A 25,869-nucleotide genomic window follows, 5' to 3' on the forward strand; every position below is an offset into this window, starting at 1 on the left:
CAAGGAGAGAATTCCATTGAAAATGTCTCCAGCTGTGTTTGAGGCAGTGACCCCCAGGGACGGAGGTTGTTTCACAAGTTCTTGGTGAGGTCAGTAGGTCAGTCTCTGGCTGTAGAGGAGCAGTGGGGAGTGCTGATTTGGGGTCTTTTTAGCCAAGTGCAGTAAGGATGGGTGTAAAAATACCTGCTACCAACTTGGCCATTTATCTTTCCACTTCCCCGAGGTCTGACAGCTGGTTGGAGTCAACATATAACACCAACATGGATCTTTCTCCATCCTGCCTGGAGGGGGCTTTCCCACTGAGGCTGTGGCTTCTGCCCTCTCCTTCCCAAGCAGCTCTGTTCCCCTGTCCAGAAATTATGTAGGATACCCCAACTTCCCAGCTGAGTAAAAAATCTCCCCCAGACCAGTGACTGTTAATTAACTTCGGGGAGGGGTCAGAAACCAAACTTGTGGTTTCTGCCCACTCTTCTTGTGTGGGGTTACAGAATGGTTTGGGTTGGAAGGGACCTTCAAAGATCACTCAGTTCAACTCCCTGCCACGGGCAGGGACACCTTCCACTACCCCAGGTTGCTCCAAGCCATTTTCAACCTGGCCTTGGACACTTCTAGGGATGGGGCAGCCACAGCCTCTCTGGGCAACCTGTGCCAGGACCTCCCCACCCTCACAAGGTATTCCTTCCCAGTATCCCATCTAACCCTGCCCTCTGGCAGTGGGAAGCCGTTCCCCTTTATTCTATCACTCCATGCCCTTATGCAAAGTCCCTCTCCAGCTCTCATAACCCCTTTAGGCACTGGAAGGGGCTCCAAGGTCTCCCTGGAGCCTTCTCTTCTCCAGGCTGAACACCCCCAGCTCTCCCACCCTTCTCTCGTGGCAGAGGGCTTCCAGCGCTCTGCCCATTTCTGTGCCCACACTGTTTTGCGTCCAGAGCCCAGGAAGGCTGAGACCAAACTCGGTTGGCTCTCACTATTTTTTTGCATCCCATTTTACCCTCCTTTCCCCCCTCCCCTTTTCCCCTCCCCTCCTTTTCCCGTGGCCTGGCTCCCCCGGGAGCCGTGTCCTGGCGGCGGGGGCGCGGGGACCTGCGGGGCAGCCGGGGGCGGTGGGAGGCGATGCGGCGGTGCCGCCCGGGTTTGCGGGTGGGATTTTCCTCCCGCCTCTGCCCACTAGGCGGCTGCGTGCGGGAGCGCCCGGAGCGGGGAGCGGAGAACGGGGGAGAGCGGGGGAAAAAAAAAAAAACAGGGAGAGAAAAAAAAAAAAAAAAAAGGAAGCTGCTGAAATTTAAGCAGAGGAGGGAGCGGCAGCGAGGCAGTCCCGGGGTCGCTCCTCGCGGCCGCAGCAGCCAGCGGGGCTGCCGGCGCCAGGCAGGGCGCCAGGCCGAGCCCGGGCACCCGCGGAGCGGGGCCGCCCCAAGCGCTTCCCGGCGGTGCCAGGAGGAGCCGGCCCGGCCCGGCCCGGCCCGGTGAGTGTCCCCAGCACCGCGGACAGCTCCGCGCTCCGGCTCCGGGATGCGCGTTCTGAGCTCTGCGCTCCGCGATGCTGAGCTCCGCGTTCCGTCCCTTGAGCTCCGCGTTCCGTCTCTGAGCTCCGCGTTCCGTCTCTGAGCTCCGCGGCTCCCCACGCCGGCTCCGCGCCCCGCGCCGCTCTGCCCCGCTCCCCGCGCTCCGCTCCCCCGCTCATCCCATCCCCGCGGCACCGCGCCCCGTGCTCTTCGCTCTGTGTGTGTCCCCCCTGTTCCCCCCCCGCTGCCGGGCAGGAGGCGCGGAGTTGGGCGCGCAGGGAAGAGGCGCTGGGAAGGGACCCGCGGATCCCCGGCCGCGGTGCGGCGTCTGCCCGGCCCTGCCGCGGGCAGCTGTGCGAGGGAGACGGGGTGGGTTGGTTATTTTTTGGGGGGTGGTGAAGGCTGCCCGCACTTTCTGCAAGTTCCTTTTGTGGCTGGAATGAGGTTGAAGAAATTTGGCTCTTGGCACCTGCGTCATACGGAGACAGTTCGTGGAGGGAGGAGGCTCCTTGCTGCATCCTCGCAGGCAGCGCTGGGGGGGCTCATTCACACCCTCTCCCCGTCAAGCCCAGGCTCCCTCTCTCCTTCGCACCCTTCTCCTCCCTTCTCCTGCCCACGACTCCCGCTCCCCGCAGGGAACACCAGCATCCCCAACTCCGGGCGCCAGGAACAAGCCTGAGCTGCCTTTCCCTCCCTCCCGCACCGGCTGCCGCCAGCCCGTGGATGCTGCTGGCGGACGCGAAGCCCACCCAGGCTCTGCTGAGCCTTATCTCCGGCTTTCTGCTTCAATTCACCAAAGTTTGAACGCGGTTTTTGCCTCCTCTCCTGCCCGCTCAAGCAGCGACGGTGCCCTTCTGTAGGAGAGCTGACCCTGGAAGGGGCCGTCGGAGAGCTTTGGGTTGAAAGATGCTCCCCGAGCCTGCGCTGAGCTGCGACTTTTAAAGCCGGGAAGCGGAGCGCTCGCTTGGCGAGGTCACCGCTGACGGAGAGAGGTGGCCGAGCATCTGGAGGAAGGGACGGCGAGGGTGTGCCCGAGGAACACATTAATTAGGCGTGCTTCATTAGCGGTTACCTGTTATGGCTTCTGGCAGAATCCAGCTATCCGGAGAGGAGGAGAAGGCTGAGCCCAACTGTGGGGGGAGAGGCAAAGGGTTCGCCGAGGGGCTGCGGAGCCCGGGGGGGAAGAAGCATCCCTGAATCCTGCACTCCTGGCTGGAAATGGGGAGCGCCTCGCCGCTATAAACTCCTGCTTGTGTTGTCGGCCGGGCAGCTGAGACCAGACATCCCCTCTTGCAGTGGCACTGGGGTCTCAAGGAAGGGTCAGATTTGGGGATTGCTTTCTGCTGGCCGCATCCCAGCTTCTGGCACCCCCGTGGGACATGTCTGCAGGCAGGGAAACTGCGGCGCGGGGAGCGGGCAGGAGGAGGAGGAGGCTGGGCAGGCAGGCAGAGGGGTCAGAGGAGTTTTTCCTGCACCTTTAGTGGAGCATGAGCCCGGCTCTTTATTTGACTGTCGTATCTGTGCTCACAGTGATGGGGTACCGACTCCCGGGATGGGAGGCTCGGCTGGGAGAGCGGGGCCACAGGGCACGGCCAGCCCCTCCAGCCCGCCAGGAGGGGCAGGTCCTACCCCCGGGTACCTGAGCAGTAAGAGGTGGTGACTCCTCAGGAGCTGGGGCTTTTAGTGGGGCCACAGGGTAGAGCTGAGCCCCATCCATACGGATCTATATGGAGATCCATACTGCCAGGACTGGAATAAACAGTGCTGGTTGCTGGGGCTGATTGTGCTGGTGCTGGAAGGGATTTGACTGTAAATTCTGGCAAACCAAGATGAAGAGAAGGTCTGTTACCGGGCTGAGGCTGAGGTTTTCTCTGGGCTCAGCTCCTGGTGAGTGAGGTGGCTTTGCAGGCAGGGAAAGGCTGGCTTCCCCATGTCCGTGAGGATGCTTGTAGGGTACAGAGGTCTCAAGCCAGACCTCTGGAGAACTCCCTGTTCTGCCTTGCATCCCAAACCTGCTCAGAGGGACTCGTGGATTGAGCATCAGCAGGGTGAGGCTGCAGGGATGGTTCATCACTGTGGGGCAGCAGCCATGGGGGACACATAGATCTGTTACTGTTCCCCAGACTGTGATGTTCCAGGCTCCCCAGTCTCCCTAAACCAGCTCAAGAACTGTGTTTAGAAGCAAAAACAAATCCTGGGGGATCCCTTCCCTGACATAGCTGCAGCTCTGCCTGCCAACAGCTTCATCCACAGCTCTTGGAGAGTTACAGGCACCCAAACTCACTGGGCTGCAGTGGTGCAGGGGGGCTGTGGGGCTCCCAACCCTCTCCCTGCTCCTGTTCATCTTGTCAGAGCCCGGAGCGAAGGCAATAAACGCTGAGAAAAATGCTAATTAGCAAGTACAAGCATGCAGGGTGTAAAGTAGATGTTTAACCATATTATATAAACAAACATAGAGGAGCCATAAATTAGGCGGGGGAAGAAGTCGATTCATCGATGGAACTGCCCAGGCAGAAGAGATAAAGGCAGCGTGAGGCGGCTGAGGGACGGGGACACGATGTGGCTGGCGCCTGTAATCCTCTCTCCTTTTAATTGTGCCTGTAATGAGAAACAAAACGTCAATGTCGTCAGATGCTGCTTCCATCCCTAAGGTGGTCCCAGCCAGGGGAGCAGAATCCTACAGCCAGGGTTAAAATCCCAGCGAGGGTAAAGCCTGGGACTGCTTGGATCCTCCCAGCTCTTGGGTACTGCTCTCTAAGCCCAGTTTGCTGGCTGGAGTTACTGGGAGGTGGCTGCTAAATTTGATGGCATTAAGGGGTTAAAGCTCAGGACCGGTTCAACAGCATGATTAGTTCCTGGTCTTCCATAACCCACCCTCACCGTGAGAGAAAGAAGGAAATCAGAAAGGATAGGGATGAAATCATAAAGGATAGGGATAGGAGAATAAAAAATAAAACAGAAAACATGGGGTAGGTTTGGCAGGTGCCGTTAGTCTGTCCCTTGGTCTGGAAGGGATTTTCCCCTCAGCACTGTCTCCTATCTCCCGAGGCAGGTCCAGCCTCCTTTACCGAAGTGCCCGAAGTGAATCCCGGGATGCCCAGCCCCACTTCAGCTCACCTTCAGCTGAAGATTTTCCCCATGGGCTGCCTCTGCTCCCACAGCCCCAGGGGGAGCTACTTCAACTGGGTTCCATGGGGTTGAAAGGGCCTCTCCCCTCCATCTCTCCGCTGTCTCCTGGCCAAAGGAGGGAGTCGAGGTGTGGGTGAGCGAGCCCCTTCCCCCTAGAGCAGCAGCATCCCTGTGCTGGTTAACTGATGATGGTATTCCCTGAAATAGCCCCGAAGTTTGCAATAGTTGGACTGATCCAGCCCAGGGATGGGCAGCTGGAGCTGGCAGCTGGCCTGTTGAGACATCCCATTCCCAGTCACCACTTGGCCTCCATATCTGCTTGGGGAGTTTTCCAAGGGAATTAATATTCAAAGGAACATTCTTCCTTGCCAAAATCCCAGCACCAATCCTCCCATCCACAGGCTGCCACGGGGAGCTAGGAGACCCTCTCCTTCTCCACCTTTCTATTTCCTCCAGCTTGTCGACTTCATCTCAGAGCTTGATTTTATTTTCCCTTTATAATTACCCATCACAATTTCTCCCTGCAGCTCCTTGATGAGTCCCTGGTAATTGTTTGGTCCTTTTTTTTTTTTTTTTCCTCTCCTCTATTTTCCTTGATGCTTTGCAATGTCAAAGCCTGGTATTTCCATAATTTCGTCCTGGTAAAGCATCCGCAGGGCAGGAGTCCTGGCAAGGAGCAGGCAGCTGCCTTGCCTGTCTCCCGGCTTCCACCAGCTGCCTTCAGCTCTTAACAAGCCACCATGGCTTATTGCATGCTGCTGGCACAAAAGCATCCGAGTTGGCAGGATTTTGGGAAAGGTGGGGCAGGTGGAGGTGTCACGGCTGTGGGATGTCACACGTCCCCTCTCCTCCTCCCCAGGGGGTGGGGTTTGGTACCCCGTGGCTGGTTGCTGCCACGTTTGAGTGCGAGGTATAAATCCCAGGGGCACTGAATTCTCTCCCCACGCTCCCTGGGGTGTCTGGGGGTCCCCCCCAGAATGCCCAGCAAAAGGACAGCAGAGGTGGTTTGGGCTCGCTGAGGTCCCTGTCTCCAAGAGGTCTGGTGGACAGAGAACTTCATCTGAACGTTTGTCTTTTGAGTTGTTTTTGGGGGAAGCTTGACCCAGGACATTCTAGAACCCACCCCAGCTACCACCTCCCATGCCTCCCTGCTGCTCTCTAGGATTTTTCCCCTAAATAAATGGGGTTTTGGAAGGCATTTCTGCTCCCCATCTCTTTCCCCATGTTGGGCAGAGCCTCAGCATTTGTCCTCCCCAGGAAGTCACCACCGGCGCATGAGGTTTGCAGTCTCCTACTAGCACGTCGTGGAAATTAAGTGCTTGTAGCTACTACAGGTGTAGGAATGCCCTTTGGTAATGGCTGTTCTCCAGGAGGGAGGTCTGGTGGAGGTGAGGGGTTGGGTCTCTCCTTCCCCTCCACTCATGAGAAGCATCACAGGAGGGAGAAATTATTTCAGCTCTCTGTCCTTCATCCCCAGGGCAGTTCCCTCCTCTTCATCTCACTCGTTTGGGAAGAAGATCCCACTTAAGATCATGCAGGGCTGCAGGCCAGGGATAGGGCTGGAGAGGTGCCTGGGGAGCAGAGATGCTCCAGTGGGTGCTGCCTCTCCCTCAGAAGTGCAAACATCCTCCCCAGAGGAAGGAAAACAGCCTTGCCCTGCCTGCCCGGCATCATGGGATGTGTGGCAATGTCCCAGGGGAAAGCTGCTCCCTTTGCATTAGCTGGAGCACATGGCTGGCTGGGATTTGAACATTGATTGCTGAGTCGATACCGATGCGTTTGGGCCACGCTGGGCTGCCAGAGGCAGGAGGCAGGCGCTGGGGGATGGCTACCCCCACCAGCAACCAGCATGGGAAAGGCTGGGCTTTGGCTTTCCAGCTCATGGCAAGCAGGGAAAGTGACCCCTGAGCTCTGCCTGCTCCAAGCCCTGCCAGCATCGCGCTGGAGCCACGCAGTGGGTGCGGGATGGATGAGCTGCAGGAGGAGCAAAGCCTGCGTCACAAAGCCCCTCGTGGTGCCCACCCTTGGAGCTCAACGCCCTCCATTGTGTTCCCAGAGCATCATCTCCAACAGGGAAATGTTTCCTGGAGAAGCTCTTGAGCAGTTTCTCTGATGGCTTCCTTCCTTTTGGCTGAAATTTTGTTAGTCAGCAGAAATCACTGAAAATGGCGATTCCTAAAAGTGCATCGTTTGTTTTCCTTAGTTTTTGGGGGTGGATGAGTCCTCTAATCCCCACAGGGTTTTGCAGCCTTGCCTGGTTGAGCACCAGAGAAGGGAATAACTCCTGTTGGTGGAGCACATCCACGCCCCTGCTAAATAAATGGGGACGAGCAGGGAGCTCCACTGGAGGCGATTTCGGCCGCTGCCACTGCAGACGGCTCAGCTTCCCCATGGAGAGAGTGCAGCTGGTAATTAAAACACAGATTGATTTGCTTCGATCTGGGCCTTATCCCTTGGGGAAAGCAAGGGGCTCCCCAAGGGGACACACTGGCACTGACAGGACATGATGTGTGTTGTGGGGGATCAGTGCCCTGCCTGGCCAGGGCCTCTCATGTCATGCCTGTGTTGCTTCTACCTGCACGGAGACTTGAAAGAAAATCCCTCTGCAAAGCATCAGCATTAAAGTTGTCTTTAATTACACAGCTAATTTATTATGTAGCAGTAGTAACAATGTAAACCAGGCAAACGGCTGGGAGATAGCACGCCGAGAATTGCCTCATTTGGTAAATAATTTCAACTTAAGTAATTATTTCCTGCAAGGGGGACGATGCGGGAGCACCCTGGGGACTCTTCTGGCCGCAGGAGGGATGAACTGGTCGTGTAATTCCTCATTAATTACTCCACGCTGTCTTTTCCTCTTCCCCACACCTTCCCCACCCCGGGATGAACGATGGGGTTCCAGGGGGGTGCCTTCGGTGCTGCCCACGGCTGCCTCTGGATCCAGCCTAGCAGCATTCCTGGGCAGAGGTTGGTTGGTTGGTTTTCCTTCGGGTTGTTTGGGGTTTTTTAATCTCCCCGACTTTAACCCACCTGCTTGTCATGTTAATTAAGGCAGCGTCCCCTTTCGCTAGCCTTGCTTCGTGAACCCTGATTGCAGCGGGACACTGATTACCGCGCAGGGCTCTCCCCCGCCGGGTGAGTGGCACTGGGCAGTGGCTGAGCTGGAAGCGGGCGGTGCTCCAGCATCCCTGGAACCCGGGCACTGCCGCCCGCATCCCAAGGTCCTCCAGCTGCCCAGTTTTCAGTAGGAAACATGGTTTTAGACAGAGCTGCTTCATTTCTGTTTTCCCCTCTCGTCCTCCTCTCCAGCTCATCCTGCATCCCCTCCTCCCCTGGCTCCGTCCCTGTCTCCCCCATCCCTCTCTGGCTTCGCCCACACGCTCTTCCCCACTCCGACCTTTTGTTTCCCCCGGGGCTTCATTTAAAGGCGCTATTGATGCCCTTGGGCGCTAATATGAAGAGAGTCTCTCTCCGGCTGCCCGCCGCAGATGGGGACCTCGGCTCAATCCACGTCCTGTTCTCCACTGGGGAATAACAATGAACTCGGGCGCCACGGAGAGACGGAGAAAGAGCCGCTCTGTGCTCTGGGAGACAGCCCTGTCCCCAGGGCCAAAATAACTCCACTTGTTTTATTTATCAACTCCGGGGGGACGGGGAGTGAGTGGCATACAGATGTTGGCACAGCTGGCTCTGCCAGCCCGACGTGCCTGGGACCAGTCCCGCAGCGGGGTCCTGTGTGGAGTGGGGGGATGCTCTGCAGTGTCGGGGTCTCAGCATCCCATCCAGAGCTGGAAAAACCCCTGGGGGGTGCCTGAAAACGAAAACGAGATTTGGGCTATGGGCATCCCTGCAGCCGAGCCTCAGAGAAGCTCCAGCTGCCAGTATCCAACATGCCATGAATTTCTCCCCTCCCCTGGGCTGGTGCCCCAGTGAAGCTCACACGGAGCCTGGGACAACTCAGCATTTACCCAGCAGCTCCAGAGCTTGAAACAGGGATGGAAAGTCCTTCTTCATCGTTTGTGCACACGCACAAAATGAAATGAAGGGTGATATCAGCTGAGCTGATTCTTTCCCAGCCCCTGCTCCCTCCCCTGCTCCCTTCCTGCACGCGCTCAGGCTCCCTCCCTCCTGCTCCTCACTCCCTGCGCTCCCACGAGTGAATTGGATTAGTCACCTTCTTAATTAACTGTGCCGGTGTGAGCTCTATTAGGTATTAAATGTTTGTCACAATCCAATTTAAAAAATCCATCCCAGCAGGGCAGGGTTTGGGAGGGACTGGGGGGGTTGCAGCTCTCACACTTGGAGGCTGGGAGGCCTGAAGCCAAGTGGGATTGAGGGGGCTGGTGGGGTGTAACCCCCCCCATCTCCCCTCCCTGCAATTCCTGGATGCCCCAGAGGCTTGTTTTGCCTTTGGGAAAGGTCATCCTTGCTCTCTCAGCAAGGAAGGGGTAAACATAAAGCTGACACCCCAAGGAGAGGCAGGGGTGTCCCCATGTCAGCCCCAGGCACCCCCTGAGCCAATGCGGGTTGAAAATCAGGATGGAGCTGGGTGAAAATCCCTGGTGGAGCTGTGGTGTTCAGGCTCTGACCAGCAACAGGGTGCCTGGAAGCACCAGTAAGGCTGAGCTGGGTAAACCCAGCCTTTTTGGGGGGGTTAAGGGCTGTGTTGTTGATGTGCAGGCTGAGTGTGTTGGGAGGGAGATACCATCAGCATCCTCAGCAGCGAAGGCAGCGTTGGTTTTGAATGAACGCCCACACTGGGGATGAATGAGGCTCAGCTTCTGCTTTAAAACCAACCCAGCCCCTGAGGATGGGCCTGGAGCATCTTCCTGCAGCCCTCCTGTGGTCCAGCCCCCTCTCTGGGCCAGTGCCCCGCTGGAGATGTCCCCACCCCAATCGGATGCCTTCACCACCCCTCGGCTCTTTTATCTTTTCCTCTGTCTTCTAGACTGTTTCTGATCCATAACAAACTTTCACCTCTCATCTTAGTTCCCTTAACAGCCTCTGCAGAAGGAGTTTATTAAAGCCTGGTGGAAACTCTGAATTCATTACGGCTCCTTATGCTCAGTCACACAGCGCTCTGCTGGCTCCCTCGGGTCAGGGCTCTGGTAGTTTATAAGGGCCCTATGGAGCACTTGGGCTTGCTTCTTCCTAGCCCAGATTATTATTTATCATTTTTATGTCTTTGTTAATTATGTACCATTAATTATTTATTATTATAATTGAATTTGTTTTCTCCCCACACCAAATGGCAAGGCTCTCTGGGCAGGGATGCTTCCCAGCATCACCCTGTGTGTGTGTTTTGCCACAGAGAAGGTGAACCACTGACTGGATGGGTGGACAAAGCATCACTTTGCACAGTAAATTATATGTATTTCAGCATTTTTAGTCTAAAGAAAGCTTCTTGAGTGAACCCTGCAGGTACCTGGGGGGGGGGGTCTCGATGTGTATCCACGGCCACCCTGATGCACTCCAAGAGGGGAGACCACGATGGGGGAGCATCGTATTTGCAGCAGTGGCAAAAAAAAAGCTTAATCCCTATAAATTCCTCTTTATATCGACTGTGGCTTCACAGGAAAACCACTCACTGCAGGGGCACAGGAGCTTCCCCACTGTAGGTGCTTTAGTGGCCACCACACAGCACCCCCTCACCTGCTGGCCCCCTCCATGGGGCTCTGGCAGCCCCCAAACACTCTGGATTTGCAGCCTGAAATGGGAATTCCTGGGCAGGCCCAGGGAGGAGAAGCAGGATGTGATGGATCCCAATTGCAGGTGCACTGGGGCACTTGCCTGGGGAAGCAGCTGGAGTGGGACTGTCACCCGTGAGCGCAGCATGGAAGAGGACAGGTGGATTTAGAGGTGCCTCATGCCGTGTATCTGCTTCAGGTGTCACAGTTTACATCCAGGAGGGGGTCCGTCCCATCTCCACTCTGAGAGAGTCCCCAGAAACATTCTCCTCACCAGGATGGAGGGCTGTGGTAGGGAATAAGAGGGATTTCGGAGGTGTTATTGATTCCCAGAGCAAAGAATCCACTGCTCTGGAGGATTTTTTTCTTTCCAGCAATCAATGGAAATGTGTTTATCGGGAAACCGTGTTTGACCTGGACAAGCATTTTACTGATGTAAACAAAGCTGGGGAGAGGGACAGGGGAGGGGGGCTGGGGGAGAACAGATAAGGAGGGTTGGGAGAAGAGAGACAGGCACGGAAAGAACCAGGAATGAACCAGGATGAAAGGAGTTGAGACAAGGAGGGTCCTGCCTTCCCTGTTGAAGAAAGCAGGACTAGGGGTACACACCCACCCTGAGCTTTGCACAGCCCCCTGTCAGTGGTGCACAGGGGGCTGCCAGGCACTGGTGGGCAGGGGGACATCACTGCCTGTCCTGCTGGGATGTCTCCAGCTGGGCCAGGGGACATCGCTGCCTGCCCCAGTGTCTCCAGCCCATCCAGGCAACTCCTCGGGGAGCAGAAAGTTGGTTTCCTTAAATTAGCAGGAGTGCAGGCAGGGGAAGGAGCGAGGAGGGCAGGTTTCCATGGAAATGGGAGCTGGCAGGAGAGGTGGCGAAGGCAGAACAGGCAGCGTGAGCCCTGGCAGGGGTGATGCTCTGCCCTGCCCCTCATTCCTGAGGGAAGGCTTCTCCCTGCAGCTTTAGGGTATTAATTGGAGCAGAAATTACTCTCTTCGTGATGGAGACATGCTTATCCCTGATGCTCTGACAACAGATCTTTTCTTTTTCTCCGTAGCATCATTTATGCTGTTAAATCCTCAGGAACGACAAGAAGCAAATGCCCAGCCTCGAAATGCTGGGTTGGGAATGAGAGTAGGCAGCAGGTTTGGAAAAAAAGAGCAGTTTCAAATGTCAGGGGAATTGGTGTGATGAGGATGTGGTTAGCAGAGGGCAGCCAGGCCAGCAGGTTAATGTGCCTACCCTTTGCAGAATGAACCGGGGGACATTTAATGACTCTAAATAGCGAGGGCTTGGGTTTTACATCTGGTCTTAAAAATGCCTGTTAAATCCCAGGTGATCTCTCACTCTTCTGTACCTCAGCCTCAGTCCGTGTTCCAGCTCCCAGGTAGGAGCAGTGCTGCCTTTCAGTCCTGCCCTTGCACATCTCCTTTGTATCACAGTGTATCTAGAGGAGAAATCCTCATACGGGATCCCAACAAGGGCAGAGCAAGATCCAGGTGGGAAAAACTGATTCGTAACATCGCCCAGGCGCTGTGCACGTGGGTCCTGTGCAAGCAGCAGGATGAGCATCCTGATGAGCATCACTTGGGAGCTGGAAGGGGACCTCTTCTCCTCTGCCCCAGGCCGGGTAAAGCAGAGCAGAGATGGAGCTGGTTGGGCTGCAGAGAAGAATAAGGCATTATCCCGGTTTCCATACAGCTGGAGGGGGGGACGTGCGTGCTGTCGCTGCATCCCGCACGTCTGTGTGGTGCCACTGGCAGGGTCACTCATCCCCAGGTCCTGGGCAGCCTGGGTTTGGGGGGAATTGAGGAGACAGTTCAGCAGCCCATGGATGAGGATCCTTGCATTTGCAAACGCTGGCCCAGCACCAGGGACATGCTCTTCTCCCACATTCATCGGGGTTTGAGGCAGGGTGGTGATGCCACCGCCATGTGCAGTCAGGGGCCATGTTGCAGAGCAGTGGAGAACCTGTCCTCCTCCCCCAGAGCTGGTCCTCACCCCACAGCTCTGATTTGAAGCCACCCAGTCCCCATGTGAACCTCCAAGTGTCACCATCCCAGGGAAGGATCCCACCCACTCCACCAGTGGGGCAGAAGGGACCCCCCGAACCATGCACAGATGGTGCTGGCACACACAGCTCTGCTGTGCTGTGGCAAACAGCCCACGGCAGCCTGGCCCTCATGGCCTTTGAACAAAGCAGTGTCTGACATGAGGCCACTGTGGGTTGGCACCAGAGGGGTTTATTTCCAAGCCTCCAGGAGTTTGGGTTCCACTGTGCCCAGTTCAGACAGACTGCTCCTTGAATTTGGGCACGTGGTCCACCCCACCCAACCAGTGGGACAGTCCTCCCTTGGCTGCGACAAGGAGGGAGGGACCCTAAATTGCCTCCCAGAGGCAGAGGGAGCTGGGGCAGGCAGCACATCCCTCTACTTGTGTCTGGGCTGCTGCCAGGGAAGATGTGTGCATGGGACCTGCGGAGCTGGCACGGAGGAGCTGCTGAGATTCACTCCAGCATGGGCTCCCTTCCTCCTAAAATAAGTGTATTTGGGGAATGCCCTGCTGCAGAAACCAGTGGGATTCATCATTACCTGCTCAGTACCAATGCTGGGGTCATATTAAACAGGACAACAAGGGAATTAGATCTAAATCTCCAGGGTACCAACTGACCCAATGCCAAGCTGGAGATGATTTCTTCAGGCTTGTTTTCCATTTTGAGTACTTTTGCAGATGAACCTCCACACCTGTCTGCCCAAAATGGGGAAAAATCTCAGCCTTCTTTCCAGGGAAAGGCTGTGACCACCCCCAGTTCTTCTGTGTGCCCGGCCCGGCAGTGTCCCGCCCACAGCCATAAAGCACCTTCCCGGAGGGAATCTCCCTTCCTGACCCCAGGCAATTAGTATTTGCCTCTCACCCCGATGCGCTGGGGTCTTTTATCCCCTCTAAGCTTTTATCCTCTCTTGTTATCCCCTTTGGTGTCTAATCCTCCCTCAAATCCCACTAAGCCGCTGACGTGGATGTGCCCAGACTCTGTCAGCCATCCGGGGATAAGTCCTGCATCCGAGGGTGGGATGTCTGGGATGCTATGGACCATAACCAGAGCAGACTCAGGAGGGAGCACCAGCCATCATTATTGAGCTAAAAATCAAACTGGGGTGAAAAAACAGCTTTTTGGGGGTATTTCCTCCCGAATCCTGCAGAGAGCTACTGCAACACATTCCTCATCACTTGACCTTGATAAGAGCCCCTCACTCCAAATGAGATCAGTGCAGTTCAGAGCTGGCTTGGGCTCCATTCCGAGTTGGGGGGCTCCATTCCATGTTGAGGGGCTCCGTTCCGGGTTGGGGGGCTCCCTAGGGCTCGGTGGGTGATGGGACAAGGCACACCCCAAGGGATCTTCTGGCCTTGCTGCACCTCCTCCAGGGCTTTGCAGAGGGCGAAACTCTCGGGTCTTTGCTCTCCCCGGGCGCTGTGACTGCCCCAGCCCTGGGCTCAGCCTGGCAGAGGCACTGCAAGCTCATGATGCTTGTGGGTACCGCCAGCTCCCTTCGCCTCCATTCCTTTTTTTTTCCTCCTGGTCACTTGGAAATACATGTTTTTATGCAACGAAGGGGAGGGGGGGAACCAACCCAAAACCTTCCATTTATGATGTATTTATGGTGAATTTGACATCAAAAAATGCCCCATGGTGTCCCACGCCCACGGCTGCAAGCGCCACCCCGCTGCATCACAGGCCAGCAGCGTTCACCCCTCGTTACTTGGCAATTACCCACTAATTACTGTATTCGCATTCCCCAGCCTTCCTCCCTGCAGCCCGCAGCCTCAGCCCTGTTAGGGGCAACTCGCGATTATCCCTAATGATGGTGATGCAGCTGAATGCCAAAATCCCCATTTCCCTGTAATTTGCACCGCGGCAGAGCCAAAGCCACCCGGACTCTGTGGCTGTGGGGCTCGTTACTCGCTGATTATCCTCTGCACTCACCAGGATGACAGGAGAGAGGAGAGACGTCCTCCGGGATGGCCACGGGGGACAAAGAGCTGTGCTGGCCCCAGGGCAGCTCAGTGGGGTTTTCCCATCCCGGGTGGAGTGTGCAGGCAGGGGACAGGCAGCATTTGCCACCAGGAGCACCCCGGTGTGGCTGAGACCTTCCATACTCATTGGAGTTCCACCCCATGAGGGCGCCCTGACTGTGTGGGTTGCACCCTGGAGTTCCCCCAGACAAGAAGGAGAAACCCCAAAGTGAAGAATTTCATTTAAGGTCTATTTAGGGAATTCCTTATTCAGTTTATTCCTCGTCCTGCTTAGGAAAACTGAAGCACAGGCACCGAGCCAGGGGCTTTGGCTGCAGGGATGTGCCACTGTTACCATCCCAGAGCAAGGCAGAAATGGGATGCATCCCACCTTCCCTATCCAGGAGTGGGAATCTGCCCACAGGCTGTTCCCTCATCCCCATCCTGCGAGGATGCCAAGCAGCCACTCCTCCAGGATGCAGGATTTGGAGACACATCCCTCAGGTGCCATCAGGGACTTTGCCTGAGCTGGGCAGGCAGCAGCACTCCTGAGCTGTTCACAAGGGCCATTGCACCCCTTTGCCGAGTGGGAATTTCTTGGATTGCTTGGAATTCCCAGGCATTGCATGGTCCTGCTATACCTCACTGGTGAGCAGCAGGATTACTGCTAGGCAAGGGGTTGGCAGGGATGCTGAAATTCGTGGAGATTGGGAGGGAGGGGGCTTTGTGTGGGAGGATGCTTCCTGAGCCTTTTCAGGAGTAAAAAATAAAAGACAGCTCTCAGGATAGAAAATAAATGGAAAAGCCCATTGAAAGTGCCTGCTGTGGCAGGAGATGCTGGTCCTGCTGGGCAAGAGACCCCTCCCTAGGAGATGGATCTATCTGGGGTATGGATGGAGGGAGGGAGGTGGGAACAAACAGAGGGAAGGGGGAAATCCCCAGCAATTACTATCTCAAGGAGAAATCAGCAGAGCTGTACACACGATCCAGCTGTTGGATTGGAACCCCCAAGAAGGTGCCTGGGGGGGGATCTGGATGCTCCCCTTTCCCAAAACCCTTCCAGGACTGCAAATGCTCCAGCCCACCAAGGATGCACTATGGGCCCTCCACCTTTTCATGCCACTTTAACTGCTCAGATAGAAGAGCCAGAGCATTTTTATACTAAAAAAAAAGCTTTTTTTTGGAGCTGGAGGTGTGCCATTCCCAGCATGGGGACTCAGCTGGGAGCACAGGGTTGGGATTGGGGCAGCGGGGAGAAAATGAACCCCCGAGATTTCCCTTGCTTGACCCCAGCAGTGGGAGAGGTTTGGGTTTGCTCAGCACAGGTGCAGGTTTTTGGCTGCGTTGGCAGCACGTGGCTGGCAGAGGGCCCATCCCCGAGGCAGCAGCCCGGGGTTTCAGCCTCTCCCCGGGGTGAGCGCGGCAGCGTCAGCGCTAAAAAAAAGCGTGACGCGACGGAGGCGTGAATCAGCAAGAGGAAAATTCCCACCACCTGGGGAGGGAGAGGAGGCGGAAAAATTGCAGGCTGGACTCTGTGAGGCAACTTCATGGGGTGCAGTGGTGGGGTGGGAGGGCAAGGAAAGGCATGGAGCTGGGGTGTGGCAATGGGGTGATGCATTGAGGGGCTGCAGCTGATGATCCTCCAGGCTTGAATTTGAGCTGCCAGAGGCTCGGGAAAGCTGCCCTGGGTACCAATCTAAGAGCATCACTGAAATGTGAGCTTTGCCCCCAGACCCACTGTCCTCTGCAGGGTGCTCAGGTCTCGAGCACCCCCAGGTGAAAGGATGCAGGAGGTTGGGTACCCCACACGTGTTTGTCCACTACAGGTCTCTCCATGCTCATGCACACCCCCAAAATGGGGCAAAGAATGTGTCAGGGAGGGGACAGCATCCTCGGTGGGGGGATGCTGAGCTCCTGCACCTCATGCTCCTGTGCCAAAACGTCTTCTGCCACCGCGTCTTGGGGTGTGGAGGAGCCAGAGCTGAGGATGGCTTAGGAGAGAGGGCACAGAGATGGGGCATCATTAGCTCACAGGTCATGCATGATGGAGGCCATAAATGAGACTGATGGGTGGGTTAAAGAGCCAGAGCAAAGAGAGGCAAAGGTCAAGCATATAAATAGGTAAGGCTCTAACCAGGAGCAAAAGGTAGAGGCTGGGCAGAGGAGACAGAGAATAAAGCAAGGACTGAGTGGCTGGAGGGCTGGATAAATGTGCAAGGGCTGGGGGAATGGGGACAAAAGGCAGGTGGATAAATAAGAAGCAGAATGAGTGCAGTAGTGGGGAGCTGAGGGTTAGGGAGAGCTGGGGGTGGAGGTGGAGGGATTGGCAATGTGGCACCCGCTGTGCCAGGGCACTCAGCATCTCCGGAGGGGAGAGAAATACAATCAAACCCCAGCATCTCCCAAATGCAACTCATCTCAATTCCCCTGCCAAGCACCAAGTTGCTTTATACAGCCTCCTATTTTCCCAGCTATCTGCTCAGACATTAATTTTATGGCCCGAGTCGAAAGAGCTCTTTGAAACAAAGCGAGTGGCAGCTCAGTGCTCGTCCCTGGCTGCAGCCAGGCACCAAGCCAGCCCCACGCTGCCTTCCCTGACCCTTAATGAGCCCCTGGCAGGGCTGGGCTACTAATTGCATGGCCTTGCACCCCAAAAGGGTGCTCCAGAACATATATGCATGCATGCACAGCATGCACACTGCTCTATTAACACTGATAGGAGGGGATTTCTGCAGGTTTGAGGGTGCCAGCACTGTGGGGAAGCTGCTGGGATGTCCTAGTGTTGGAAAGCTGGAGAAGGGCAGAGCAAAAAAAAAACAGAAAATGTCCCTTATCCATAGAGGCATTTTTGACATCTCATGAAGGATCAAGCCCTCACCATGCCCAGCTTTGCTCTTGGCTCACTCCCCTCTCTGTCACTAGCAAGGGGATTAAATGCTCTCTTTACTGCATGGCTGGGGTGGACAGAAAGCCCATCCTGGTGCTGCTTTGCTCTCCCCAACAGCCACTGGGTTCCCATGGGGTTAGATGCTGATGGAGATGGGGCACAATCACCTCGTCCCAGGGACACCCACATGACAAGGCACCTGGCAGCAGTAGTGCCCTCTCATTATTGGAGACAAGTTTTTACAACTACTTGGACAGAGAGTGTTTTTTTACAGCAGTTTTTACAACTTCTAGAACCACTGAGTTGCAGTTCTGGCGTCTCAAAATAGGCTGTCGTTAAAGTGTCAGGATGGCATGTCCCTTTGGTTGACAATTATTCTTCTTTATGATATCACAGACACCCAGTGAAGGCCAAAAAGTAAAATAATCTGGATGATATACTCCTCTTAGGAATTAGAGTTAGTAATTAGACTGTCCTTCATAACATGTGGGTTTGTGTCCAAGAAGTGTTGGAGATGTGGATGTTGCCAGGAGCTCTGTCCTGAGACCTGAAACTCTCTGGCTCTTGGAGGGGACCATGGGGACATTGCAGCAGTGCCTCCAGCACAACTTCAGCAGGGGATGCACCCCCTCACACCCAAAATTTTGGGACCTTTCTCCTTATTTGTTCCACCTTAGGATGACTCCCGTTCAATGCCAAGATGGAAAGAACCTCGGAGCACCTGCTGGGTGCTGATGGAACCCAAAACTGCTCTGCAGGTTTTGAGAAAACTATTGAGAAAATGGGAATGACTAAAAAATAAGCAGAAGAAGGAATATTTGGGGCCTTTCCATTACTCAGAGGCCTTCCCTGGGAGCTTGCCCCACTGGGGAAGGAGGGTGCTGGGGCAGGGTACCAAACACAGGGTTTGCCCTCTGTTTCCCTCTCCTCAGTGCTCACCTGTGATGCTGCTGGGAATGTTGTCTCTGGAAGCACAATGGGATGGGATTTTGCTCCGTGAAAGAGCATCTCCTGTCGGCTTTCAGTGCTGCAGCACGTTCCCTTTGGGATGGATTTATCCGGCCGACACATGAGATTTGTGACTTTGCACTTTCCTTTGGATATATTGACCCCAAGGGTCTGCTGGGATTTCTAAAAATAAAACAAAAAAAAGAGAGAGATGTTAAAAAGTCACTTTAGCTGAGTCCAATCCTCTAAAAAAAGGGGATCTCTTCAAGAGGCAAAGGACTGGGTGGCTCACTTGGATTGTTTTAATTAATCCTTATCAGCATCCCCTTTATGCCTTATGACCCTTACACCTGGTCCTGCTGCCTCCTCACGGGGTGACCATGGCCCAGCACTCTATTCCTCCCCACTCCACCCACCCCATCCAATTCCATCCCACCCTATCCCAGGTCCCCAGCACCTGCCTCACCCCCAGGCCGGGGTGACTTTAGTGCTGTGTTTGCTCTGGAGCGTTCTGGGTTTATCGCTATTTTTATTTTTATTTTGCCCCTGAATTGGAAAGGAGAAGGGACGTTTGGGGAATTGTTTTCCGTTCAGTTTTAATTCATTTTTAATCGGCTGATGGTGATGATTTGATACAGACAATCTTCCCCAACTGAGGTTAATCAGGACGGAGTGAGCCTCTCGCTTGGCATTATTTAGAGAGGCATTTTATAGAAATACTGTTAGAGAGCTTATTTAACCATATATTTGTTTTCATTGTGTACACAGCTTTTTCATGGGCTTCCCGGCATTTAATGCTGAGAGATTTTATTTATTTTTGTCATTTGGAAGAAATTCAGGCCTGCCAAAGTGCCCGGGATGGATAGCCCAGGAGGCTGCAGTAATCTGTTCAGACCATCTGGGCTCCAGCTCCCAGAGCAGCCCTGGGGGGGGATGGAAAGCTTTAACAAGCCCCAGCCACATGAGCCTGGGAAAGCTGGGATTTTTGTGGAGGTGGAGAGATACCTCGATGGAGATGTGCTGGCTCCTGTTTGCCCTTGCAACGCAACACTGCTCCCAGTTCAGCAAGGTTTAGTCTCTGGGGGTGGGTGCTGAGGTTTGCTCTGGTGGTTTAGGGGCTAAATTAGATCAGAACATGGTGCCAGACCCACAAAACTTGACATTTAAACCGTGAAACAACTGAATGATCCAGCAGCCAAGCTCCGGAGGAAAGCTTTCCACCTGGTGGAGACCGGCGAGCATCCATCCCACCTCCAAAGAGGGCAGCAGGGGGAGCAAACCCAACCCCTACAGAGCAGCTGAGCAAATATTAATTTACTCCTACAGGTAGGGCTTTGCATGGGTAATCCTGGGCCCGGGCGCACGTGGAAAACCACTTGTCAGCAAAGCCCCCGGGGCTGATGCTTTGCAAGGAAAGATCAGCAGCTCTTGACCCGTCGGAGATGCTCGGGGACCGCGGAGTCCCCAGCGCGGGCGGCGCCTGCGTGGGGCCGTGCGGGCTTTTGGGCTTGTCTCGTTGCGAGGAGTAAAGCATCTGTCTGGAGACGGTAAATTATCCCCTCGGCTGGTGTATCACTAATGTAATTGAGCTGCAGTTAAAGACTCCCCAAGGCGCTCCCTCCTCATCCCGGCAGTTCGCAGCGTGCTCGCTCCTGAGCACAGCCCAGCACCCCCCTCCTGGAAAACCAGCACCCCCAGCTCCCATTTGCAACTGGTTTGCAATGAAGGGGCGAGAAAAGCCACTCTGCCCGGTCCAGGTCCCAGCCAGGAGGTGATGGATTATTTGCAGTCCAAGGTTGTCCGTGGAGGGTGGAGATCACCCACCGTCAGGGATCGTGGGCTGCCAAGCAGCAGGATCAACCCCTGATCTTCCCCAGGCTCTGTGGAAAAGCTACCCCGCTTCAACCCCGGGACTATTTATTGACCTCGCCAAAAATTTCCATCTCCTTGAAGCTCGTAGGAACCTCTGTGTTTTACAGCGAAAAAACCCGTGTTTTCTTTTAATTTATGGAACCTCCCAGCTGTGCAGTGAGCAGCCTGGGCAGCACAAACCCACTCGCCAGGGCTTACTGAGGGGGCTGTTTTAATCCCCAAAGTGTTTTCCACCACGTTGCCTGCTTCCTGCCAGCTCCTTGCTTTTATTTACTTTAAACCCCAGAGTACAGGTGGCAGGTCGTGGCAGGGAAGCAGCTCTCCCTCTGCTCTCAGGCAATCCCAGGTTATATTCTTTTTAAAATGAATGAAACTTGTGGCTACAGATTAAACCCAAACGCACCAGCCTCCATCCTGGTGCTGCTTCTCAATTCTTCAGTCAAATCCTTCCCCTTGACCCCATAAGAGCTTAAGTTTCCTGCCACTCTGCCTTAAATTCAGGCTTTCCCAGGCCCTCTCCAAGGTGCGCAGAGGGCGTCACTGAGTGTTTAAATGCTCTCCCCAGATCCCTGTGGGAGTGGCAGAGCAAGAGTGCCAAGCTATCTGTTCCCCAGGGAGGGACTGCCCCGTGGATTGCACCAACCTCAGCTCTGTCAGGTGTCTTTGCAAGCAGCAAAAAGCAAACAAACAGTAGGAGAGAGATGCTAACTGCTTCATCTCCCTTTCTTCGGTAGCGCTTAACCAAGCCAGAATTAGGAAAAACTCCCCCAAGTTTTGCAGGGGCATCACGGTGTGGTGCTGGGAGCTGTTTTCTGCCCCTGCATGGCAGCTCACCCCCCTTCATTAGCTTTTAATCAGCTTCCCCCTCCCGGGGTTTCCCTGTGGCATCTCGAGGGGGGCTGCACAGCTCCCTGGCTGTGCCGGGGCCACCCCACACACCCCCGCACGCATTTATGGCTTCTGTTTTTCCCTCTGAGCCGTATTCCCTCTTAGCGTTGCTAAGCCAAACGAGTACAAAATCTGATAAGCGCAAGGTAGCGGGTTTTCCCCCTGGGGGATGCATTATTTACGAAGCTTATCGATTGTGGGAAATAACCCAGGGGCGTTCCGACATGGAACCACATCCCCTCCTACACCAGAGCTGCTAATTACCTGCAAGCTGCCACCAGCCCCTCTGCCCACAGACTGATAGGGTTTAGGGATGTAAGGAATATCACACCCCCCTCGCAGTCTCCCGGAGGTGGGCATCGCTCTCACTTAAACCCCACACGGTGCATCACTCATCCAAATTTGCCTGCCTCAGCAACCAGCCATCGCTCCCGCGCTGCCTTTCCCTGCCGTAAAGGGCTCTTTAGTACCTTCTTTAGTATTTCCCTGCCTTGACAGTTCTTATAGGAAGCCATGAAGTCACCTCTCAATCTTCGTGATAAACTAAGCAGCCCGAGCTCTCTCGAGCTGGCAGATTCCCCATCCTTGGGGAATTTTGTGACTCTCTCTGTAACCACTCCAATCTCTCACTGTCCTCTGGAGGAGTGTGGGCACCAGACCCTGCTCGTCCTCGGCTGCACCAGGGCTATATAGGGGATAGCCGAGTATATACAGGGGATAGCACGGTACCCTACTCCTCCGCGGCACCTTAAAGGGTGAAACCCACCCTGTGCCAGCCAAGAAGCCTCTCTTCTCCTCTTACTGCTGATGAAAAAACTCCCGAGGGCTGCTCCCGAGTTCCCAGGTGGAAGGTGACGGTGGTGTGGAGGCAGCGCAGGCAGGTCTGGCACAGTCGGGGGTGGGCACAGAGCTGGAATTACGGGGAGAGCGACACCGACGGCACCACAGGAGAGTTCGGGTCAGGAGGGAGCAGTGGGGAACAGCTAGTCCGACCTCCCAGCTCGAGCAGGGGCTCCGGGAGCACATTACTCAGAACGTGTCCCGATGACTTTTGAGTATCCCCAGGGAAGGAAACTCCGCAACCTCTCTGGGATGCAGCGCTCTTGGGGCTGTCCCAGAAGAATTCATGAGTCTTTGCAGTAAAAGCGCTTCTACTAATACCACACAGATACGCTTTTCATTAAAAAGAAAGAAATGTCCCTAGAGCCGTTGTCCAGCTCGAGGTGTGGAAAACTCAGAGGGTCAGGGATGCTTCTCCACCAGGGGAGGAGGAGGAGGACGGGGGCACCACCGTTTGGAGGAGGTGATCGCGCCAGCCAGGGAAGCTGCGACGGAGATGAGCTGAAGGATAACGGAAAGATAACGTCAGTAATTAGGGCTGCAATGAAGATGAAGTGCTGGAACTGCAAAGGAGGACAGGGATGGGGTGTAAGTACCTGCTCAGCGCTGGTGCAAATCAGTATAATATCACTGACCTGAGCCTCAGCTCCCACCCCCGTACCCATTCCAAGTATGACACTTCAGGGAGAGGAGAATGGCTGATAAAGGAAGCAATAACAGCAAAAGACTATAAAACCATAATGAAAAATAATTAGAATAGAACCATTGGTATGGGGATAGTTGGGAGTGCGGGGAAGGTGGATGAAGGCAATGAGGAACACTGAGCAAGAAAGGCTGGTGATGGGGCTGATGGAGACACCGACTTGTCTGGATGGAGATGCAGATCTCAAAATTGTAATGGGAATAATTATGACTGTAATGGGGTGGTAATAAAGATAATGGAATCGTAATTGAGGAGGGGATGGCTGTAAAGGAGGAGGTGCAAATAACAGCCTTGTAAAGGAGATAAGAAAGATAATGGATGGTAATGGGGTTGTTGCTAAAGGTAATGGAGTTATAATGAGGCGAAGACTGCAGCAGGTAGAAGGGGATGGTCGGTTTAACGAGGACTGCGATGCAGAGAGGATTCTATTTCTGATTCATCATGACAGGCAGTGCTGGAGGTGACCATGATGCTAATAATAACTGAAGAGTCAATCCTTAAGACAAATGCAGCCATGCCATGAGCACGGCAGGACCGCAGTCCCTGGAGATGCAAGGTGGAAGAGGATCCTGTGCTGCAGCACGAGCTGCAAGGCAGAGGAGACAATAAAAAGCACCGTGACAAATGACCCGGCCAAGTCCTGCGAGGTTTGCTTTTTAGAGCAGGGCTGCCCTTCAGTCTTGAACCTAGGAGAGTGGGACGGGGTGGGGAGAGCAGCAGCGAGTGATGGCCACGTGTCCCCAGTGAGGGCAGCCCACCACAAGGCTGAGGATGAGCAGCCACTGCAGCAGAGATGGTGGTGTTTGGGACAGGCTGATGACCAGAAGGAGGAATTAGAAAGGGCTGAGTTGGTCCGTGCAGGATGGGGACACACACACAGGTGAGCACATCAGCGTGCGGCAGCACGGGCAGCACCGCAGGGGGGCAGCTCAGAAAGCAGCTGATGGCATCACGCACTGAGGTGTTTGTTTTAACTCCTGTGTGATGGATCAGCTCTTCACCTGCCCCCGAGGCTCAGCCCAGTGTCCCCAGCCCTTTCAGCAGAGCAGGTTCCCCTCCCAAGGCTGCTTGCCACACACCACCAGCCAAGCCCCATCCCATCCACCACTGCTCCCCTATCCAGGCGCCCAGTTATCCTGTCAGAGGAGAAAATTACATTCATTTCCCTTGACTTTCACTTGACAAACCCATGTCAGTTGTCACGTTCTAACCTCATTATCCTCCAGGTTGTTACAGATTGATCGCTTCATAACATCGTCTTGCACTGCGCCCTGTTTGGAAGCCTCTAACTCTTGGGGTTGCCCCGCTGCAGATCCCAGCCTGCCCTGGGCCCCTGCAGTGTTGGAAAATCCCTGAACACTTCCAAGGTTGGTTTAGCTCTGGAAGTATGCCCAAGGGGGTTCTCAGCAGGTCCTGCCAACGCTAGCACACCTGACTGCTCTAAATACCCTGGAAGTCTTCTCTCCCCTGGCCAAGTTGGGCTCCTGCCCAGTTTAATCACCCTGTCCTAAATAGCTGGGTGCAAGGAAAGGCTGAAGTGAATTCCACAATGAATCCCTTAGTTTTCCTCCTTCATTTAAACAACATGCTGGGGCTTTCCTCAGCCCCCCTCCTTCCCAGGCATTTACGAAAGGGTTTTGCCCAGCCTTAAAATGGACAACCCGCTGGAGCTTGTTCCACACCTTCGTGTCCCCAACTTGTAGCTGTGCAGCCACTGCTCCTCTGTCCCTGTTTCCAGGTCTCTGGCACCAGGTCCCCTTTTCTGCAGCTCTCCTTTGTGTCTGAGGCCCATCAGGTCTCTGTATCATCTTCCTCTTTTTCCTGTGCAGCCGGATGGGTTGTTGTGGTGCCCCTAATGCAGTCACTTGAAGTAATTGCCAGCTCCCCTCTGCTCCTTAAGCCCTTGGATTACCTTCCCTGGAGATGCTACCTACTGGTTCCCTGAGATTTTTGCAGCCCATTATCCTTACTCTGCTGTTCTCACTGCCTTTCTCGTGGCATTCTGGGCTCTGCTATTTCATGACTTACTCCCTGAAATTACCTTCCCCTCTTTTTCAGCCAGTTCTGCTCTATTAGCCCAAATCAAGCCCGAGAGAGCAGCTTTTCCAGTAGCTCTTGTCACCAATGGAAAGGAGGTGTTGCACTAACACACACCCCCAGGGAACTGAGCGGCCCCATCCTGCCGTATCGCTCCATGGTGGAGTTCAAGGTGCCATTTGCCACCAAGCTGGAGGTGCTCTGGGTTTTAGGAGTCCCTCACATTCACCCACCTGGCTCCTTCTAACTCACATGAGGTCTGTCCCACCAGTTTCACCCCTTTCAAGTGAACTTGCCTGTTCCCAGCCCCTCGCTCACCTACAGGACAAGTGCACCCCTTTCTTAGTTACATTCCTTTCCTTCATTCCTCACTTGCTCCCTCCCCTCCCCCCAGCAAGTCCTGTTCATCCCACCAAATCCCTGTAATGCTATTTAAGCCCTAGTCTGAGGAAGGTACTAAGGTTTTTTACATCAGCCTTTCTGTTTGCCAGCACTCAGCCATGTGTTTACAGACACATTCACCCTGTTATTTGCTTTCTCATCCCTTTTCTGACCTCTCCCCCTCAATTTTTTCCTGCCATTTGTTAGAATTTCTTCAATTCACCTCCTTACTTTGAAAACCTGGCATGACCAGGTGCCTTTCCTTATCAAGGGGATCCCAACCTCCCCCAGTGAGGACACCCCATAATGTGTCTCTGGTTCTGCTGGTCCCCAGCCCATCTGCACCAGCCACCTCTCAGCTCATTTCCACCCAGAGCTCCCCAAAACCTTTGGATTCTGCCCCTGGAAGTATCCAAGTGTTTCCAGCTCACAGGGTTTAATGGGCTCAAAGTACCATCTGCACATGTCCAAGCAGAAGGGGAGGAGAAGTATCCTTCAAATGCAAAAGACCTGGGAAATAAATAGAAGAGCTAAAAAAAGTATCAAAGATGGGGAAAAAATGAAAAAGGAAGAATGCAGGAGATGGCACCAGCCTCAGAAATAACCCAGGGACATTTTAACATTAGAACTCCATTTTCAGTCACAGGTGGGACTTTCTCCCTTTAATCACTTTCCCAACAGCAAACCATGAAGTCACAGTAACCCAACTCACCACAGGACAAAGCAATTGCAAGTCCTTTCTCTTCTGGATGGTTGCCAAATGAAACTCTCCTAGATGGAGGGGGAACAAAAAAAAAAAAAAAAAAGACTACAACAGGTCTCCCAAAGGGAAAACAGGACGAGGGTGAAGGATAGGAAGGGAAATTGGAAGGGAAGCTCTGCTTGACTTCAGGATGAACTTGTGCACTGTGGTTGCCTGGGGAAGTTTGCAGAAAAAACCTCCCATTTTTGTCATCACCAGAGGCTCCAGCCCTGATAAATAACAA

General features: G+C 54.4%; 1 protein-coding gene across 2 annotated transcripts in view; it reads left to right on the top strand.

The window, feature by feature from the left end:
- Nucleotides 1-1,307: 1,307 nt before the first annotated feature.
- The window catches only part of TNR (tenascin R), a 74,559-nt gene continuing 49,997 nt past the window's right edge, over nt 1,308-25,869 (top strand). Inside the window, exon 1 of one of the 2 annotated variants that reach the window (XM_050307142.1) lies at nt 1,308-1,463. The gene's annotated coding sequence lies outside the window, so the exon portion shown is untranslated. The remainder of the gene's footprint in view (nt 1,464-25,869) is intronic. The other variant, XM_050307143.1, reaches the window with a different exon arrangement.

The sequence above is a fragment of the Myiozetetes cayanensis genome, unplaced genomic scaffold (assembly GCF_022539395.1).
Source record: "Myiozetetes cayanensis isolate MyiCay16 unplaced genomic scaffold, myiCay2020 scf12, whole genome shotgun sequence".
Classification (NCBI taxonomy): Eukaryota; Metazoa; Chordata; class Aves; order Passeriformes; family Tyrannidae; genus Myiozetetes; species Myiozetetes cayanensis.